Below are 14,499 nucleotides of genomic sequence, written 5' to 3' on the forward strand. Positions count from 1 at the left end.
CCTGTACACACTGCACAAACAACATTCCTGACAATTACATTCACGCACTGTGGTCCTGTCCACCTGTCCAGGAATTTTGGGGTAGAGTATGTGAGGATCTGTCAAAATGTCTGAAATGTCATATCCCAACTTCCCCCTCTCTTTGTTTACTGGGAAACCTGGACGATGTCCCGATTGAATCTGGGGATCTGGGCGGGGCCTTGGGGGTCGGGTCCTGACATGTATGCTGCTGGGAAGAAGGCAGGAACATGCGGCAATGCCTGGCCCGGGTTCAGGGGCCTCGGGTAGACCTTGGCTCCTCTGCTGTCCCATCACAGGGGAGGGGGAGGTCCAGGAGGGGGAGGACCCAACCTTACCTGGATTTCCTATGTCTTATATATTCTGGAAGTTGTGCAAATGCAGGGATGGGCATAGATATTCTGCTGGGGTGGGGCTGGGTTGGTGCCCTCGGACTCCGTGAGGCTCTGTAATGCTGCTGCTTTGGGCCCTGGCAGGATGGGCTGGGGTCTCCATGCCCTGGGTGGCAATTTGACAACAGAGGTGCCTATTGGAACCAGTGGGGGAGCTGGCTCCCTGGAGGGATAAGCCCAACCAGCTATTCCTCCCCATCCCCGCATATTTCTCTCCTCCTGCTCCCTCACATCATCACACAAACATGCACATAGGATCTTGGGGGGTGGACAAGTCAGGGAGTGCGGGTATGGACCCCATTTTTGCATTCCTGTGGCAACCTGCCCCCCAATTTTATTTGCACCTTATACACTTCCACCGACGACATTCCACGCAAACACATACTTAGGGCCTTGGGAGTGAGCACATTCAACGGCATTTGGCAGGGGGATTTCTCAGCCTCATCCCAAGTGCCGGTGCCCACTTCCAATTTTAAACTGCACTTAGACACTGAGGGCCGTGTGTGCAAGTGAGGTGGTGTGGTGGCATCAGCTGGCATAGGCCAGACGATGCCCGCACTGCCCGCTCACCACAGCCATGGAATACACCTCATCAACACACAACACTATATTGGAGCAGGCGGAGGGAAACTAGGGGTCTTAGCACACCTCTGTTGTTGCTTGGCTTCCTGGGGCTGGAGGCTAGGAGGGAGATCTGGCCATCTGGTTTGGGTCTGGGGTGGTGGGTTGCTGTGCTCAGCGTTGGGCAGGGGAGCCTGCTCATCAGCACCCCAGCAGAAAGGGTCAAACTCTGGTAACCGGTGATGGTTGTACCCAGTGTGCAGCAGTACCGGGACCAGAGTGAATAGGGTGTGTATGGGGAGCATGAGTGGGTGTCCGGCGACCCATTGTTTGTAAATCTTTGGTTGGATGTGCATGTGTGAGCATGAGGGAGGGAGTGTATGACTGTGTTTGTCTATGACTGTATATGTCAGGTGGGGCCTTTGACTCCTCTCTGCTCCTGGCACTTCTTTCGATGATATAGATCTTCGTCCCCCCTCCCCCTGCCACACCTGGTGTGGGGTGTGGTGCCTTGGTCTGCCCAAGTGTTTGTGGCTCCTGGGTCAGGGGGTTTAAGATTTTTGGCATCTGCCTGATCAATCCCAGTGGCGGCCTGGTGGGGTCTGTGTCCCTGGGCTCTGCTGGGTCCCCGGCGGGGATGGTCGCCCCTGGGTCCCGGGTCGCTGGGTCCCTGGCTCGGCTGGCTAGGGGGTGGGAGGCTGCGGGCGGGCCTGTGGGCTTGCCGTTGATATCTCCTGGGACTCTGCCGGCTGCTGGTTGTGGCCCCCCGGGGCGATCCTCTGTGCCTCTCGAGGGGGGCGGGGGCCTTTCTGGTTGCAGTCTCCTTGGGGTTCCTGTGTTCTGGGGCAGTGCCTGGATCTCTGGGACATGGAGCTCCCTCTGTCTCCTGCACATCTTTAGGGGGCAGATCTGTGGCCCCTCACACTCTCTATTGGACGCTCTTATAGAGAAACCTTACATAAACACACAGGTGCTCACATGGTGCTCTCATAAGTATGGACGGGCACGTTCAAGACATGTCTTAAGGCTACGGTGGGCACTTAATGCACTGTGATTTATTATCGTGGGGCTGGAACAATTTCACGTCATCGGTACAGTCTCCTTCCACTCCCCCTCGCTCCCAGGATGGAAATTCCCCACACTTGGCCATGACACTCTGTGCCTCCTGGCAATGCCCATTTTATGGCATTTTTCAAATCTTGACTGGGGTGGAGTTACATTTTCTGATGGTGTGCAGTCCCTCTTTAAATATGATGTAAGTCAATTTTTTTATTATTATTATTTAATCAGGAAAGTCCCATTGAGATTTAAAAAAAAAGTCCTGACCAATATGCTTGAAAACAAAAGAATACTCCTACTACTACTACTACAAAAGAGTTACATCATTACCACCAGCGTTGTAGCTGCATTTTCTTAGTGGAGTCACTGTTTTTCCAGGGACCAGAAAGAAAAGAACTGAAATAAACCTAGCAATGCTTAACTCCCTCTAGTAAATGCATCTGCTGCAGGCAGCACTTAGGGCTTTTCCTGTTTGGAGCAACAAGGAGCTGAGAAAACACTTTTATCCCCTTGCTGTGGTGTTACCTGATTATCAGCTGTAAACTATCTGTGGCTGCTCCTGCACACAGGAGGCATAAGCAGAGTACCGTTGAAAATGTGTAACACACTAATTACAACATAATGTAATGATCCAAGGTCCACACATGTTTATGCCTAAATAAATTTTACAATGTTGTCCTTTCTGACCTATCACAGACCTGCATGTTACAATAGAATAGGCTGAATTAAAATAAAATGCTTTGCCAGTGTGCAAAACACTGGAATTAGGAAAGTCATCAAATATTCATACTGTTCATTATATCAGACCAACAGAGCACTAATGCCCTTACCCAGATCTATAAAAGTCCAGAGCTCAGTACATAAACAGGGCAAAGAAGTGTGCAGGAACATCTGAGGCCAGTATGGCCAGGTGGTTTCACCAAGGGTGATTGGACAAGGCAGAACACAGCTGTGGTGACAGTAACATTAGGTGGAAATAATACAAGGACCTGGTAATATAATTGAGAACCACAGTGTGAAGTTGAATATAAAACTTATCTTCCTTAAAAAGCCTTTTAAAGTTGTCTGATGTCACAAAGTGTTGCTGTGTGAGTGTAGAGCCCCTGACATGACTGAGGGGAGTTTCCTGACCCAAGACATGCAGAATGATTCGGAGACAGAGGTAGGAAAAAATAAGATACAATTTTATTTCTTTTAACTGAACTAAAGAGGCACCACAAAATGTGGAGATGGGTAGCAAAGGCGCAGAGCACTCTTTCCGGTGGCCGGGGTCTGTAGGATAGACAGAGGTGAGGATCTTGTGGCTGAAGTGGAATAAATTCTTCGGAGGAGTCTTACTGTAGGAAGCTGGCTTTGATGTCTGGGCAGATCTGGGGTGAGCTGTGGCAGAGGTGTTGGTACTGGGGCGTGATCCAAGAGGTGAGCGGAGGAGAGCGGTGGGGTCCACCAGGAGGAGGGAGATCTGTAGCACGGTTCCAGATTATGGCTGAGGTTGGATGAGGCAGGTCTGAAGATGATCCTGAGGAAAGCAGGGCGAATGATTACTACGCTCATTAAGAGCACAAACACCATCTGTAGCTACTAGGACTGAGATAACAATAACTGTAGCGATCTATAAACTGTGACAAGAACTGTAGCTTGTACTAAAGGCAAGACAGAACTACCCAAGTTGAGTAATCTTCCAGCGAGGTGAAGTGATCTCCCAGCTCCTTATAAACCCTGGCAGGTGATGGGAAACACACCGCAGCTGGCCACTCTCCGGCACCGCTCACCTGCAACGACTTGGTGGTAATTAGTTGAATGTGTAGACTCACCCCAGATCCTGACAGCCCCCTTCAGACAGGCCATGAAAAACGGAAATGTTCCGGTCTCTGTCCGTAAGACCTTTGTGTCTGAATACAAACATCCGGATAACGTGTTCCGGAATTTTACTGGACGAAGCCCCTAGTAACAGATCCGGACTTGTTACGGACAGGGTGGCTGCTTCAGACTGGGGAGGTAAAGTTCCGGACAAGGGGGAGGGGGAGGAGGAGGGGACCGGGGGACCCTGTGCGCACCTAGTGTCACATTATTGCTCCCCTGTGCCTTGAGTTTTTCCTTAATTGTGCCCACCTGCCTCTTGTTACCTGATTACTCATCCCAGTGTGTATATAAGCCTTGTGTGTTGCTTGTAGTTTTGTCGGTTCGTACTCGTTACATGTCAGTTTATGTTCACATCTGTCTACCCTGTCGTGTCTGCACTCCTGACCATTAAAAGGAACCAAATGTCTGCTGCTGTCTGGCCTGGGTTGATTTACCTGCCTGAAGGATCCGCTCTTCCTCCCTCACCTTCCCTCCACATCGTGACACCTAGATAGCCCGCTGCTGTAGCATGCGGCGAACCACGGCAGCTCGCCTCCTACGGTACCGCCTAGACGCGCGACGGAGCGCTTCACACCGCTTCAGTGATTCCTTTAACCATTGAGCTTCATCATCCAGGTCTCTTATGCGTCTTTGTGTGCGCAGAATTATGCTTAAGCGCCTCGTGATTTTTAACTTGAGAGGCGCTATAGAAATGATATTTTCTTCTTCTTCTTCTTAACATAAGTCCGCTTTGGCACAGCGCGTCCTCTCCCGACGCACTGGGGCACCCTGCGCGTCATATTTTGACGCTTGGTCACGCTGCATCATTTTTCGACGCTTAGGGTGTGAGAACGTGTTGGTTTGAAAGTACAAATGTACGTTAACGACTTGCTGGAGAGCAGGGCCGGCCCAAGCCTCTGAGGGGCCCCAAGCAGGTTTTCCTGTTTGCAGACCTGTCAACCTGTACGCATTTTCAACTACGCAATTTGGCATCTAATTACACTGGACTCACCCCTCTAAACTACGCAAAAAGCTGCGGATACGTGAGTTCTGTAGCAAATGTGCACATCTGGTACTCGTGTCTGACAACACAACTCAGCAGCTTGGTGAAGAAGTTTCAGCCAGTCGTCATAGAAAAGTGGAGAAAAACAATTCTGCCTAACCTATAGCGTAACATCCCACCCCCCTCCTCCCTGCTCCATCCTGCGTCCTGCCCGCTGCCTCTCTTTCCATCCTCCGGTACAAAAAAAGACATACCAGACAAAGCTGAAGTTGGTTTCCTATTTTAGTTTCAGAGTCAGAGAAAGCACTTCCAACAAATGTCTCCACTCCCTGAGCATCTTCACTCAGCTCTCATTACAAATTTACAAATCTTTAAACGTGGACTGGGTAATTCTGCACTAATAACAGAATCCTTAAGACATGTTCTGATTGTTAAAACCTTTATTTCATTTGTGAAAGTTCAAAGCAAGCAGATTTTATCACCCTTCTAGGCCACATTAGAACTGGCTCAGCTCAAAGTCTACAACACCTAAACTCTTCAGACCTACACAATATTATTTTAAACAAAAAACAGAGTCATTAAAATATAGTTTGTGATTTTCCAAACCTTTATTTGATTTGTTACAGTAGAAAAAATACAAAAGTGCTATCTGGTTCACCATAGATCTGGTTCAACTCAAAACTACAACACTTAGACTCATCAAACCTGGACCAGATCATTCTACAATGACAGCAAAATCCATAAAAGACAATTGGTAAAAAAGTGAAACCTTTATTAGATTAGTGAAAGTACAACAAAGGCAACTTTCTTCATTGATGTACTGTGAGTTTGGATTATTGTGTTAGCAACGTGATTTCAATTTGTTTATTTTATTTTTTCAATTCTGCAGGTTTATAAACAGTAGGCCAAGTTTATTTCAAGAGTTTATGTTGGTTACCCGTGAAAAAAAACATTTCATAATTTGAGCAGATTAAAGAAATTATTTGGAATTAACTTTTCCACATTAGAAACTAGAAATGGAACCAATTCAGCTTTGTAAAAAACAAACAACAATAAATGAAAAAAGTAAAAAGAAAAAAGAATAAATAAATATTATTGGCAAATTACTGAGAAAAATATCTAATTTAAAAATTGTAGCCTGACTTAGACTTGAACCTGTTTACTTGACAACACTTGATATTTGACCCAATATCAAGTTTAAAACTTTTATTATTTCTAAATGTCCCTTTTAAGTAATTTCTCTCAATCTGTATTTTCAAACGGACACATCTTTCTGTAGGCTAGCATCTGCAGTACAGCCAATCAAAGTAGCCAGATTTTTAAAAGAGAAAAAAAAAATCCAGCCTACCCTTCTGTCGCTTTAAACGGTGCTACAGTAAACGCATTGTACCCTGGTTTCACACTGAACTTATCTGAGCCGCAGAACAGCACTGCTTCAAATGGAGTCCATTATAGTCTATGGAGTGTTTCAGACCCGCTAAAGATAGGGTCGGGGTTTTTTTCTCTCCCGCGTGCCACTTCTGGGATGCGTCAATTTCGGCAGTTAACATAGACAGGAAATCACACACTGTTTCAGTGTAAAATCACTAGTACATTTCAACACAAAAGTACTGCAGCAAAGCTATTTAATATATATGAAGCTTACGTGTGACCCAGCAGCTTATTTACTCACAGCATTGTTCCAGAAGTGCAGTTTTTCAGGGATTTATTCCTGGCAGTGGAGAGGAACAACATCATCTATGACATCAAACAACGATATCAAATGTGATTTCTTTCTTTTTGGTTTAATGTCGGATTGCATAAACAAACCATGACCTGAAGTCTTGAGGGATCGAGTGATCTCGCGAGTCCAGTGAAGAGCATAGTGAAGAAGCCATGCCACTGTCAAGTCTCCCCTGGTGTGAAAAGGACCGCTTTGAAGTTCACAAGTGTAGCGTTATGGTTTATGCTCTTTTATGAAAGAGGAACCATTCTACATATTAATTTGTGATATTAATTTTATTAAATTAATAACCAAGTTGTATAGTTTTAAGAAGACTCAAAGGTTGTTTTCATCGATAAACTGACGATAATATCCGTGTGTCTGTGTTTCAGTTCAATGAAGACACAAGTTTGAAAGTTAAAAGTTTTAATTCTTCAAACTAAACTAATGATTTTTGAAATGACAAGCATAGGAACAACAATCAACATTGGCAACTTTGTTGAACAATCTTTAACAGTTGATATTGTAAACTTGCTCAAATAGACCTTGTGGTGAATGTGTGAAGACTGAACATGAGGTGAGCTGAGTGCGTGTGTGCATCTGATTTTGCTTCAGGAAGAAACAGGTGTCTGAGTGAAAAGTGATGGTTTGAATAAACTTAGGTTTTGTTGGAAAAGATGCATCAAAACGCTATCTGTCGTGGCTGCCTCACCGTGTTCAGGACTCCCTTTCGGATCCGGACCCCAGGAGGGTGGTACTCCAGATGACACCTCGGCTGGCAGAGGAGACGAAGGTGTGCTGGCGCTCCGGTCCAGAGATGACCTCGGTACACGTTGATGATGAAGCGTTTGCAGATGCGCTTTCTTAAGTTTAATTACTCAGAAAATCAAAGACTCTGGGCGAGTCTGCGTTAGCAGTTGCAATTCAGCTATTCCTGTCTGTCTTGGCAGGAATAGCGTGAGAGGGGGGAGAAAGGAGCCGGTGGGCTCCGTTCCCCCGTTAGTGGTTGTAATTCACGTCCTCTCTCTCTCGTTGACCAACTCGAACTGAATCATAAGACTGAGAACTTACCAAAAGCCTTTCTCTTCTCAAAGCAAAACGTGTGCGTCAGCAAATGTGTTTTGGAGTTTACTGTGAGAATGGATGTGTGTGTGTGAGTGTGTGAAGGTCACCACTAAAACATCCTCAGAACATTATTTAATTAAGCAGTGATTCATTAATCCATTATGATTACCCAAAGCATAGTAATCATTCATTTGATTAAAACACATTTATAATGAGCAAAATGATAATGATTATTCTTTAACATTAAAATCAAGAAAAGGAAGTTTAAGACTTGTTATGTTATGACTACTTTTCCATGGGAACACATCTTCTGGCCCTGCAGGTGTTCAGATGTTATGGTTTCCAGCAGACTCTTGCAGACTTCATGTCTGCAAAGGTCTCAATCTGTGGGTGAAAGTTCTCAGCGACCCAGCTCTTTGACCCAGCCGAGTCAAATGACCTTTGGCACAGAAAACCCATATTTCCTCACGTTACACAAGTAAACCGTTCCGCTGCCGTTTTGCACCGCTGATGAAGCCAGTTTTTGTCTTGCTGGAGGCAAACTGGTTCTAATGGTGCTGAAGCACCCAGATATTGCAGTAGGAATCCAACTTCATCTGCATGTAAATGGCTCAGCCGAGCTGATATCGGTAAGTTATGGAAGTAACTAGAACGCCGAAGCAATCTTCTAAGTTCATCGCCACAAAATAACACGTGTTACACCATTTAACAGCACAGTACGTACCAAAAAAGCTGTGATGCAGGGTTGTTTTGGTCCATTCCTTCAGCCCTTGTGCATGCCCTGTTTTTACTTTGCTTCACTCCTGCAAGCGTTTACTATTTGTGTTGCTATAAGCAGTGGCCGCTCATCCATAGGAGGCGCTAGGGTGCAGCCCAACAGTCTCACAGGAAGAAGAAAATAGGAATTACAAAATATATTTTTAAAAAAACAAGAAAATTAAACAAAACAATTTATACATCATAAAGTCTGTAAGTGTTGTGTATAATCTGCATTTAAGTGTAGTTTAAAAATGTTATTTCACACTTTTACCACAGCTGAATCGTCTTGTGACACATTTCCTGTTACTTTTCAGGAACAACCATTTTACCAGAGCTGCGCTATAACCTGTGCATAATTAGGGATGCACCGATCCGATCTTAATATCTGTATTGGTACAGATATAGTAGAAAATTCTAGATCGGGTATGGGAGACTATGGGCCCGATCCATAAGAATTGATCTATTCAGTATATGTCTATGTGCTGTGAGTGACGACGTCATGCGCTACCAGAGGTGGAAAGAGTTCTAAAATTTCCTACTTAAGTACAAGTAACAATCCTTTGATAATTTTTTACTCAAGTACAAGTAAAAGTACTTGCCTAAATTTTTACTCAAGTAAAAGTAAAAAGTATCATAAATACAATGTACTCAAAGTAAAAGTTACTTAGTTACATTTTTGTCAGCAAAATGATGGCTACATCTACGTGCTACATCACAATGCCAGTTCACAATTCGCTCATGTGTGCACGTACACACACACACACACACAAACACACACACACACACACACACACACACACACACACACACACACACACACACAGTTTGATGAAGGGATTTCTATCCAATCAGTGAGAACAGTTGATTGGACGAGGCTTTTCTAGGATGGTAGGTTTCAATTGTGATTAAAATTATTCTTTATTTTGAGAAAAAATAATATTTTTTTAGATGCCATCAGCATGTGAGGTATCTCAGTGTTTTCATGACAAAACTCTAACATGAGACTGTGCTCTAACCCGTCATAAAATAAGCCAAATGAAAGTCAAACATTTGAAATGGACCATATGACAGCTGCTAACGTTGGCCCTGCCCTACTTTACCTCTACTTTACAGTTCCTTTATCCATGTCCATCCTAAGGTGCTTTTATAGGACACACCATGTTGGCATATCAGCGTAATATTACCACAAAGGATCGTCTATAAACGCGCCATGCCGGCATGGCGTTGCGCTAATATTGCGGCATTCGTTCCGCCTCTCTAGGCAGTAATATTGCCGCATGAGCCCTTTGCCTCTGATGGCTAAATGCGTGTCAGCCCCGCTAATCCCTTTGGGAGCCCCCCCCCCCCCCCCCCCCCCCCCCCCGCAAAGGAGTATACCGTGCGCCGAGTGCTGGCCGGAAGGGATATAAACACAGAACATGGCCTTTCTGTCATGTTCTGTGGTATTCTTTTGACCCACGACATGCAGAATCAGAGACGGGAAGAGGGAGGTAAGAAAATAAATAATTTATTTTAAACTGGAGAACTCAAAGCGCTGCTCAAACTGATGCAGGATGTGCCAGGATGTTCTAAAAGAGAGACAAAGGTTAATATCCGTGAGAGATGATGGGATGGATAACTGAAGGTTTAGGCTTACTGTCAGGAGGTGGCTAGAGGGCATACGAAGGAGCACAGGTTGGTTTATGAAGAAGGGTTGTAAAGGGGTCCTGATGAAGACAAGGTCCAGGGTTCCTGTGTGGTGAGCTTGAAAGGGTAGGCGGTAGGGGCGTAGTGGAGAGCGTACAGCCAGGGGTTGGAGCTGAATTAAGTGGAGCTGATGAAAAGTTCTTGGAAATGGCTGGAGGAGATGGTTCCTTGAAGGGATAAGAGGAAGGATTAATCTTGGTCCTAGTCTGGTAGAAAGCTGCTTCACAAAAACATTTCTTAGTCTAAGTTTTAATCTTTAGCTTAACAATAGATTTTTATTCTGACTCGAACTACCCAGGTTGAGTAATCATCCGGCAAGAGTGTTGAGGAAGTCAGCTCCTTAAATACACCCTGGAGGATGATTGGAGATGAGCTGCAGCTGGCTGTTGCTCCTGCTCTCCAGACACGCCCACCTGCAGACTCTTAGACCTAAAAACATTGATTGTGAGAATAAAAACAGCCCGTGACACTTTCACTAGTATCTTTCAACCGCCTACAACATGGCAAACTGGAAGAACGTGGAGACCATGGAGCTTTTGGCCATGCGAGCGGACGAACAGATTCAAATCAATCAATCAAACAAAGATACTTTATTAACATCTTAGGTGTGTTCTTGCTGTGTCGTGGTTCTAATTCCATGCTTTCGTTCTTTTTAAAACACAGAAACAGTTTTGTTTACCTGTTTTGTAGCTACGTTTCGCCGGCAGCTGCAGGCTTCCTCAGGCTGACGTTGATTGTGGCGCGTCACTTCCTTCTCCGTTTATCCACTGCCCGCTATATATATATATATATATATATATATATATATATATATATATATATATATATATATATACACACATCCTTTTTCATCCGCATACTCTAAGTCGAGAGGCCCAGACTTCCCTCTCCCCAGCCACTTGGGCCAGCTGATATGGGGGGAATCCCAAGGCGTTCCCTGGTCAGGTGAGAGACATAATCCCTCTGTAGCGTGGTTACTACATACTAGGATTTAACACTGTTTGCTTCAGTTTGGTTAGATCCTGAGAAAAGATCGGACATTAGCATATGAACTTATATAATGCACAAATATCTAGGATATTAATGCAATCGATCGAAGTTCATACACTAACTGTCTTGGTCTATATTTTAATCCAAAGATTAATGTTTAATTTAAGATAAATAAATTTAATAGCAAAAGTTTATGTACTGAATCAGAAGTTTAAAGGAATCTTTGCTTATTCAATAACCAAAATATACACCATTCTGTGTTTCATTTCAAAGAAGAGTCAGGTTTTTAAAAAGTTAAAAATTTATTACTAACACTTTTGAAAATGACAACTTGAAATGACAATTTGTAACTGACAATTTGTAACTGACAATTTGTAACAGCTTGATATTAAAACTTGTTATTAAAACAAATCTGTGTCTGGACGGAAAACTAAGGTGTATTGCAAGGGTTGGATGTGTGAATGAATCTCAGAAGGTTTCTTTCAGAGACAGAAGCGCGGTCTGGATGAAAAATGTTGTTTTGCAGCTAACTCAGTTGTTTCTTAGAGAAAACAGCATCGGACACCATCTGTGTGCTACCTCACCCATCAGACGACCCTCTGTGTGGATCCGGAGGTCAAAGGAGGATGTTGTCAGCCTCAGGGTACTCGGTCCGGTAGAGGAGACCCGAGTGGAACCGACTTTCTGGTCCAGAGATGTCACGGGGTACATAGTGTCGAGATTGCGTCTGGCTTAACCCTGAAGGAGTTTTGCGTCAGCTGGTTACAGGTGTGTTTATTCTAAGCAAGTCTATCGGTGTGACAGAATGCTTAGTAGAGACTTGGGCGGCCGTCCCTCGTCCTCTGGTATGGTTCAAGAACTGAACTTACAGCTGCAGAAATTTGGTTTTAACAAAACCTCAGAACATGCCCTCTCAGCGTCAGAAAGCTTGTTGTTATGGAGTAAAGACATGTGAGGTGGTTTATCCTTTACCCTGGATTCACCCTCTGCATGAGGTGGTTAACGTGCAAGATGACCTTCTGGTTTACTGAACACACATTACTGATTATCATAATAATTATTATGTATGTATTATATATACATACATACATGTATGTATATATATATATACATGTATGTATATAAATTATATATATATATATATATATATATATATATATATATATATATTAATATATATTTAATATATAATGTGTGTGTGTGTACGTGCGCACGTGCGCAAGTGTGTTGTGAGCTAGCATTGTGAATTTGTATTACTTAAAGCTGCTGTCTGGAGTTTTCTCCTTTCAGAAATGATGTATGGTTTGTCAGAAATCCGTAAAAGTGATTGTGTCATCATGTACTTGATAAAATGTAAGTGATATGTCTTATTTATTTATTTGTTTATTTTTTGCACTGCCCCGCAGAGCTCCGTGCAATAGGAAACGGAACTAACCAATAGCGTTAAACTATTGCTTACTTGCTTCAAATTTAAGGAATACCTCGGTTGATGCAGAGTTGATGAACTTTTCACGGACAAGTAAGTCTCTAAAATATAAATATATGAGAACACAGCATGAAATGAGAATAATACTTGTAAAACAACGTGTTTTAGCTCTGTTTGTCGGCTACAGAGGCACATTTATAAACAGAAACGTGAAGTCGCCATCTTAAAAAAACTGAGTTTTTGTGTGATATGCTTGTCAGCCACTAGATGGTGCCATCGGATAAGAGAAATACTCCGGAAAGATGCTTTAAGGTGTAGTCTTCCTTAACTAGTTAACTTTTACTTTGAGTACATCTGAATTACGATACTTTTAACTTTTACCTACATTTTGGCAAATACTTGTACTTGAGTAAAAAATGATCAAAGTATTGGTACTTAAATAGGAAAGTTTAGTACTCTTCCCACCTCTGGTTAATGGTCAAAAGTGTAAATAGTGTCTAATAAAGAACTTTCAGCATGCATTTGTCTTTGAACGTATTATATCTAATCTATTATACACCAGAGTCAAGCCTAGAAGTTGGAGCTGCAACAAAATGATTTGTTTTGGGTGAGAGGTGTTGGATGTGGCTCTATACAGCACAGTGAGTGATTAAGTATGTTGTACTTATCCAGTGACGGTACATGACAATAAGTTATATCGGTACGAAATTGTGTTGAGAAATGATCAAAATGGAACAATGGCAAAAACAATTACTAGGATTTCAAAATGAATACAATTATTTCAAAAGTAATCAGCCTTTTGTTGGCTCTTTAAAAGTTAAAACTGCCAGCTTGTCATCCACCAGCTGTTTGGTTGCATGATTGATTTTGTTTGGTGTCATTGTTTTCATAACATTTAGATTCCAGCAAAAGCACGTTTTTCTCCCCCGTGATGCTGAATGTGACAGCAAGCCCTATTCCATCCACAAAGTCACTTCAATCATGCAAATCAGTCCTATCAGAAGATGAATGCAAACGCTTGATTTACACCTCTGCTCATGATTCACCGTCTGATGGTGAGGAGGACGGAGTTCTTCAGGACAAGTGCATGATCAGTTCAGATGGGAAGCATAACTTACACAATCATCAACTCTGTAGTCTGTGTTTAATGTTTTATTAAGACCGACCCTTTTCTCTTAAGTTCACAACATTATTAAGGTCTAAATAAAACGTCAGTACCACTTTTTATTCATAAAGGTCCAATAAACCAACTCCTTCTCTTTCTGGTGCTTGAAGCTTTGTTTACAGCAGCAGATCTTACCTTTCTGCTCTGCTAGTTAGGTGACAAACTGAAGCATCCTGACAGGGCTGAGGCTTTACAAGGTCAAACAGAAAAACAGCTTTACAAAGAAAGGCTAAAACCAGTTGCAGGTGCCCATTATTCACTCCATCAAAGAATAAAACCACTTTAAATCATAACAGCACTTTGCATCCACACACCTGGAAAACTGCTATAAAATACAACAAGGTAAGGAAACAGGCAATGCTCCTACAATGAGGGATTCAAAGGTTTACTCATGTGGTAAACATGGACATCCTAATACTGATATCAAATTCTTAGCATTGGCCCAAAACGGTTTATGTACTCACTATGGGGAGTGGAAGCTGTCACGGTGAAGCTAACTGAAGGACAAGGTGCAGCTGAACCTTACGTCGCTGTGTCAGTGTCTGAATATAGGATTCATACTTACCACTGTGCTGGGCCAGATTTAGCCAGCCCTACAAAGGGGTGCAGGTCTGGGAAATAATTTTTTGGGTGTCACATACCCCCAAATCCCTAAAATGCATAGAAAACTATGCTATCATTAATACGGTTCTTCTATCCATATATCTCTTTTCCTTTGATCCAAGGGCGTAGGAACGAGTTTAATATTGGGGGGGACACATTTTGGAAATCTAACAAATCTGTTGTAGGTCAATATATACCGTAGTTCAACTTCACTGGAAAAAAATACAT

At 43.2% G+C, this 14,499-nt stretch overlaps 1 protein-coding gene and 1 long non-coding RNA gene across 2 annotated transcripts in view; one reads left to right on the top strand and one right to left on the bottom strand.

The window, feature by feature from the left end:
* The window catches only part of tacr1a (tachykinin receptor 1a), a 170,864-nt gene that overhangs the window by 105,869 nt on the left and 50,496 nt on the right, over positions 1 to 14,499 (top strand). The gene's annotated exons all lie outside the window — the stretch shown is intronic.
* Positions 9,893 to 10,673, bottom strand: LOC129152931 (uncharacterized). Its single transcript, XR_008559167.2, has 2 exons — positions 10,038 to 10,673; positions 9,893 to 9,969 (listed from the first exon to the last, which is right to left on the bottom strand). It is a non-coding gene; the product is annotated as an uncharacterized lncRNA (long non-coding RNA).

This window comes from Nothobranchius furzeri, chromosome 17 (genome assembly GCF_043380555.1).
Source record: "Nothobranchius furzeri strain GRZ-AD chromosome 17, NfurGRZ-RIMD1, whole genome shotgun sequence".
NCBI lineage: Eukaryota > Metazoa > Chordata > Actinopteri > Cyprinodontiformes > Nothobranchiidae > Nothobranchius > Nothobranchius furzeri.